Raw genomic sequence first — 6,789 nt, forward strand, 5'->3', positions numbered from 1 at the left:
AATAAAAGCCTTTTTTTCATTTAAAGGATTTCATAGTGAAAACTAAACACACACTTTGTGTGTGAAAAGAACAATTACCTCTTATTAATGAGTAAGGCATACATGCAGCACAATTAATAGTTTTCTTGTTGTGCAACAATAATGGAGGCATGCTAGAGTCAGGTCAGCTACTCTCTGCGTTGTGCAGCAGGTGCTGCTGTAAGGGACAATTTTTATCTCTAATTCCAACAGGCCTGCTCTACTTCAACTGCCTTTAATTCTACACTGACTCCAAAAAGGCACATGAATAATAATAATACTAGGTCACACACGTCACATATAAATCGATGTCCTGTCTGTCATAAGTAGACAGTGGAAAAAATGATGCACTGCAGTACAGAGAAGGGAACGAGATATATATTTTATTTGCCACATTCGTCACAGAGTACCTCATCCGCCAAAACTCTAAATCAAGCATTTACTTCCACTTTACTCCATGGCCAGGCCCTACACCACACATTATTTTCAACAAATGCCTTCATCTGGCAGTAAGAAAAGTTACTATTGCAAGGTAAGTTAGAGGGATTAATCTAGGAAGAGGTTTTGCTATAGAATATTAGGATGACACTTGTCATCATGTGCTAAGCTTTTGCTTAGTTAGTCACTGTAGTTGATGAATGATGAAAGGGAAAATATTTAACAGGTATAAATCCGTCATGGAAGCCATGAAATATATATTCATTACTCACTTGGCCAGAAAAATATGGCACATATGGATTTTTCTATTTTTTGGTAGGCTGGGTCAGAACTTATGAAAGAAAAATGGAGTGAGGTACTATATTAGGAGGTGACTGAGTGGGCATTGGGAAACACACCTTGTTTTCTTCATAATGACACATTAACTGAAGAAGACACACATTGTACACCAAGTAGAATTTCAGGGACCCCCTCTCAAGCAGTCATTTTAAGGCCAGGGAGCAGAGGGGAATAACAATCTAACAATCAAAAAACAACTCCCACAAGGCCTTTTATTATTTTTACTGGTTTTACCTTAGATTATCTGGGCATAGCCAATAATAATCATACATAATTTTTACTTTTTCATTTCTTTTTTTTAGTAAAGTTATTATTTTCTTCCTTTTTTTAAAACAATTATACCATGAATATTTTCATGACATTTTTTCAAAATTTAAAAGCAATGCATTTCTTTACAATATTCATTGTAGTCAGAAAGACATCATAATTCCAAACAACATTTTCTATTATTCATACACAATTATGAAATCGATAGCCAGGTAGACAGCACAAACATACACACTCCACATTTACTCACAATCATAACACTCATATATCTGGACATGTTAACATTCCTATTAGTTGTTGTCTCTATTGTCCAGTATTTGTCCACTCAATTCAGTGGGATGTTATGAGGACTTAGGTCAACGCGGGTCGGTGGAAGGAAAAGACATTAGAACCACCTTCATCAGGACCCGACAGATTTACCAGTCCATGTTCTCTCTACCCTGGTTAGGATCTGCAAACAGAAAGCCTTGATTATCTTAATGCCCACAATATTTCTAAAAATTGTAAATAGAGAACATTGTTTGGACCGCACATTTATGTACATTACGGCTTACACACACATCACCCACAAGTGCTACCTTATACCCCAAACTGGAGGTTGATCCACCCACTATTCTGCAGAATACAGTATATAAATTCGAGCTCCAATTTGCCTTCACCTACTCAAGGCAAAAGGTCAATTTCATACCTATCCTTTATATGGCCACCATTTGAGATCATCCTACGCTTTCAACTTTGATATATGTCACTTGTCTGCTATTTTCAAATATTGGAATAACAACTTACTCAAAAACTCTGATCTTTTTCGTTGTTTTTTTCCTTTTTTCAACTACCTGGCTAGGAGTGCATCTAGTTTCCGGCAGACTTTACTAATGTTGCCTGAGGGACAATTAGAAAAAGATTCATATACCTATTCACAAATAAACTCTATGGTCCCTACTTTCACCATAACTTTATCCATTTTACCTGTAGTTTTTTTCAGCAACAAGGAGGGACATTTACTCTCTCCTTCCTTTTTCTAGTATATGTAAATGCAGCGGCAATCTCCAGGTATTTCAAAAATAACTTCTGCAAAAAAATGTGAGATATTGTTCTATCGTTTGTTGTTCTAAAGCAAAGGCCTGTATCACTCGCTAACACAAGGGGTATTTACCTTTTAAATGGATTAGGCCAAGATTGAAAAAGCACATCGACCGTTAGATCCTTTAGTTAAAATCTGCATTCGCGGTTACTAGTAAGCAAAATCCCATTAAATACTGTTGTCACCTGTTTGCAAAAAGATACAATAAAAATACCTTAATAGGCTGCTCATTTTTCTTTTAGAGACTTATGGGCAAACTCCACATTTCTGTATTGTTTTGAAAAGAGAGTACCTTAATATTTGCGATGACTATATTTCATTCACGGAATACTCCTGCAGACGTGCATATTTTCTCCAGGCGGATATAAACTGCAGGGATATACGGACACAAATCACTTTTATGTTTTACTCATATCATCAAAAAACCTTTTGCAGGTTAAAGACTCTCTTTCGTGAATTTGATTATTACGACTGAACGTTAGTCAAACACCACAAGATAACAAGTACAAAGACTTTTCCATTGTTGCAGCTCTCATTGCAGACACGAGTCATTTCTTTATTATGCTCATTTCGTGGAGAATGTTGCATGTTTTTTGGGATTTTCTCTTGTGAACTGAATTTATTATTCCAACTTACTATTCTAAATTGCACGAGTTAACAATTTTAAAGAATTTGTCTATGACTGCAGAGCTCATTTACGGAAACGCGTAGCTCAAAACGAACTTCTATACCATTTATGAGGGCTTATAGATGTCGGCCTCGCTGATAATACGGGTTAAGACATACATTTCTCAATACTGATTACAAGCTTATCTCGGGGAAATTGAAACTATTTGCCGAGTATGAATTCTCCGAGCCAGAAGAGCACTAACATACACTCACCAATTTTAAGCCATTTCACACGTCTCCGTCCTGCATTGCATGCCGTCAGCATCAGATTTGTGATGTTCGTGAATCATCTTTTTATACGTATTCAGCCGTATAAGCCATACCACCAAAATCAAACAAGTGAGCCCACCTGTCGATGATCATCAAGACAAAAAACGGACTCATCACTTTTACACAGAGTCCCAATATACTAAGTTTGTCTCATTCGTTATCCACTCTAAGCGCCATCTTTAAATGGCTAGAGTGTATTACACATCCCTAATTATAGACTACGGACTTTTTGTCTGTGCAAAACAACCCAATGGGGTCGGCATATCTCATGGGTTACGAATTTCATATGCTATATGTAAAGGATAATAATGGTATTACAGTATGGTACGGTCCGTCGATGTCACAAAGTGCCGGTATTATTAACCAAAACCACCGGTCTGCACATTTAACGGGTGCCATCTTTACCTCTAAAAAACACCATACAAAAAAGGGGGACCATATTAGGTCTAATGCTCTAGATAAAAATTGATGAATATCTAATATTCATATTTGTAGAACCAATACATAGGCACTAGTAATCTAGGATAACTGTTCCCTACCAAGTCGTCCTTAACTTACATGACTCTTGCCTATATCCTTATCACACAAAAAAGGGTGATTCGGAATACAACCATCTTTATTAATCAAAAAGGTGTCCCATGCCAGGTCTATGTTCCGTCATTTGTCTAACCCATTGACTGACCCATATCACAGATGTATTTCAAATGATAAATTTTACAAAGGCTTAGTGATATTCCATTGGATTTCCTCATTTAGGCTATTTTTAACCGTATTCATAGTGAAAATCCAAAAACATTCTCTTCTTTTCCGCACAATATCCATTGGCGTCCCTAATTGCCCTTTTACCTTTTCAAAAATACACCATTTAAGATCATTCTCTGTGTGTTGCTTAGCTAAACAATGTTGTACTAAGGGGGCATCACTTCTGCTTCTACGTACAGCAGATTTATGTTCACTGTACCGTACTCTGAAGTCACGCGATGTTTCTCCAATATAGGATAAATCAAAAGGGCAGGTTATGCTATGAATAACATTTGGCTCCTGCAATTTGTTAAGTTTCTTAGCTGGAATTTCTTTGCGCGATATTCTCCACAATTTGTTACTATAGCTGTATCGCAGGCGTGGCAAGAGCCACATCGGTGGTTACCTAACACTAATGGTAGTGCTGTAACAGTTGTTTGTCGAATCTTGTCCTGCTTGTTGGGCCGCGTGTGAACAAGTATATCACGTAGATTTTGGTTTCTCCAGAAGGCAACCAGCGGTTGTTCTAGCTTGGCTTCCTCCTCAACCGTATTCAAAAATTTCCAGTTTTTCTGTATGATGTTTTTATTTTAAAATTAAATGGTGAATGATTCACAACACAAACCACCTGTTCATTCGGGGTACATGTTCTTCCTTCTAGTAGAGCATCATGGTTATAGTATTTTGCCCTCTTATATGCGTGACGAACTAACCTTCTTGGATAGCCTCTTATCAGCAGTCTCTCTTTTAAAGCATCTCCATTTTTGTGGAATTCACCCATGTTGGTGCAATTCCTTCTAATACAAAGGAATTCCCCAAAGGGGATGGAATCCTTTTGGATGGCAGGATGGTAACTCTGGTACTGCAGTATTGTATTTTTCACAGTGGGCTTACAAAATAGGCTAACTTCTAGGACAGGATTACATCCTGAAATAAGGATGTCGAGAAACTCTACGCATTGGGGGATACTCCTGGCAGTAAATTTTAGATTTTGATCACTCGCTTTAACCATGCCACATATTCATCAAGGGAGACGCTGTCGCCCCTCCAGATGAAAAAAATGTTGTCAATGAAGCGCCTCCATGTGATGACCTGGTCAAAAAATGGAGCCACCTCATCGAAGACATTCCTTCTCTCCCATTCTCCTATATACATATTCGTGACACTCGGCGCCAACACTGTAGTACCAAATTGATCATGCTGCAGCTAGGACATGGGTGTCGAAATCCCATGGGCAGGGAGGTGATGAATGATGAGGGTGAAATATCTGCCTTGCTTAGCAGATACAGTATAATTCATTTGTCAATAAGCAAGCAATGTGGCTTATCACCACCCATCCCGCCACCGTTGGGACTCCTACCCCCAACCTCCTGGGCCTCCTATGTCGCACTGGAACTGCCGCTGGCCCAGGCATTGGTGGTCTGTGTGCCTAGAAAATAAATTACCCATTTTAGATACCAGATTTGCCTAATTATTATTATTTTTTAACAGAGTACAACAGAAATACCTCACTATAGTACTGTTATCAGTACCTTCATTCAAAACTATCACTTTGGGAGGTTTATTGGTTGACTTGTTACAAAAGTCAGATAGTCAAGCCAACCGAAAACCTTTTTCTCATAATTGAGGGACAGAGCTATGATGAGTCATTGAAGCACAATGAAGGGGTGAAATGGTCAATGAAGGACATGTGGTCTTGGTTGGCAAATGCATTGGGATCTCATTACTTTCCTGCAATGCTGCACTGTCATGGTAACTGCTGGTATACTGTATAAATGAATGCTAACACAACATTGGATGGGCCCATGTCCATGGCCATTCATTAATTTTGACTGTTTGAGCATGAGCAAGAAAGCCCTCTCAACAAACATGTGTGGTGAATAATAGCTTACTTGGGCCAACAATCTTCACAGTACCAAACATCTGTTCCCTTAGTCTTGAAGTGCCACAAGACATATAAGGGGAGGGAAATCTTGCTAATAAAACAGAAGAAAGCTACAGATAAGAAGAAGTCAGCTCCAGAAGCATGAAATATGGAAAAAAGGAGGAAAATGCAAGGTTAACAAGAATTTAACAAACATTAGCTAGAAGAGTTGAAAAATAAGGCGACAGTATAAAAAAAAGGCAAAAATATCCTACTAGTAGGAACAGGCTAAATGTAGGGAAATAATAGTAACAGGACTAACTGGGGCCCACAAAAGCCTCTGCTGTGGCCACTGCAAAAACAACAAGTGATGGACCGAATGTGGATCAATGTCACACATTCCCCCAGTCAAAAGATCTGGGCCCAAATCCATCGTTTTTTTGCACTCCTCACCACCCTGGGTTAGACAATGGCGATATGCAAATCAGCTCTGACCCTGTTGCCCCATGGGAACAGTCCAGTCCGAACTACAAAAGCCATGTCCTTCCCAGAACGGAATCAAGCATCCGAGGACCGGACCGGTTTTGAGGTAACACCTCTCATCAGCCCGGCTAGCTTGCATCCAAGTGGTGTGGAGTGCCTGGGACCCACGTCTGGGCATCCCCAGCGCACTTAGGGCGGCAATTGCAAAAACAACAAGTGATGGACCGAATGTGGATCAATGTCATACATTCCCCCAGTCAAAAGATCTGGGCCCAAATCCATAGTTTTTTTGCACTCCACACCACCCTGGGTTAGACAATGGCGATATGCAAATCAGCTCTGACCCTGTTGCCCCATGGGAACAGTCCAGTCCGAACTACAAAAGCCATGTCCTTCCCAGAACGGAATCAAGCATCCGAGGACCGGACCGGTTTCGAGGTAACACCTCTCATCAGCCCGGCTAGCTTGACTCCAAGTGGTGTGGAGTGCCTGGGACCCACGTCTGGGCATCCCCAGCGCACTTAGGGCGGCAATTGCAAAAACAACAAGTGATGGACAGAATGTGGATCAATGTCACACATTCCCCCAGTCAAAAGATCTGGGCCCAAATCCATCGTTT

The 6,789-nt window shown here is 39.8% G+C and overlaps 1 long non-coding RNA gene across 1 annotated transcript; it reads right to left on the bottom strand.

The window, feature by feature from the left end:
• Positions 1 to 1,481: 1,481 nt before the first annotated feature.
• Positions 1,482 to 3,163, bottom strand: LOC147722499 (uncharacterized). Its single transcript, XR_015310031.1, has 5 exons — positions 3,026 to 3,163; positions 2,436 to 2,512; positions 2,216 to 2,328; positions 2,029 to 2,130; positions 1,482 to 1,513 (listed from the first exon to the last, which is right to left on the bottom strand). It is a non-coding gene; the product is annotated as an uncharacterized LOC147722499 (long non-coding RNA).
• Between the last annotated feature and the right edge of the window lie 3,626 nt (positions 3,164 to 6,789).

The sequence above is a fragment of the Lissotriton vulgaris genome, chromosome 4_1, assembly GCF_964263255.1.
Source record: "Lissotriton vulgaris chromosome 4_1, aLisVul1.2, whole genome shotgun sequence".
NCBI lineage: Eukaryota > Metazoa > Chordata > Amphibia > Caudata > Salamandridae > Lissotriton > Lissotriton vulgaris.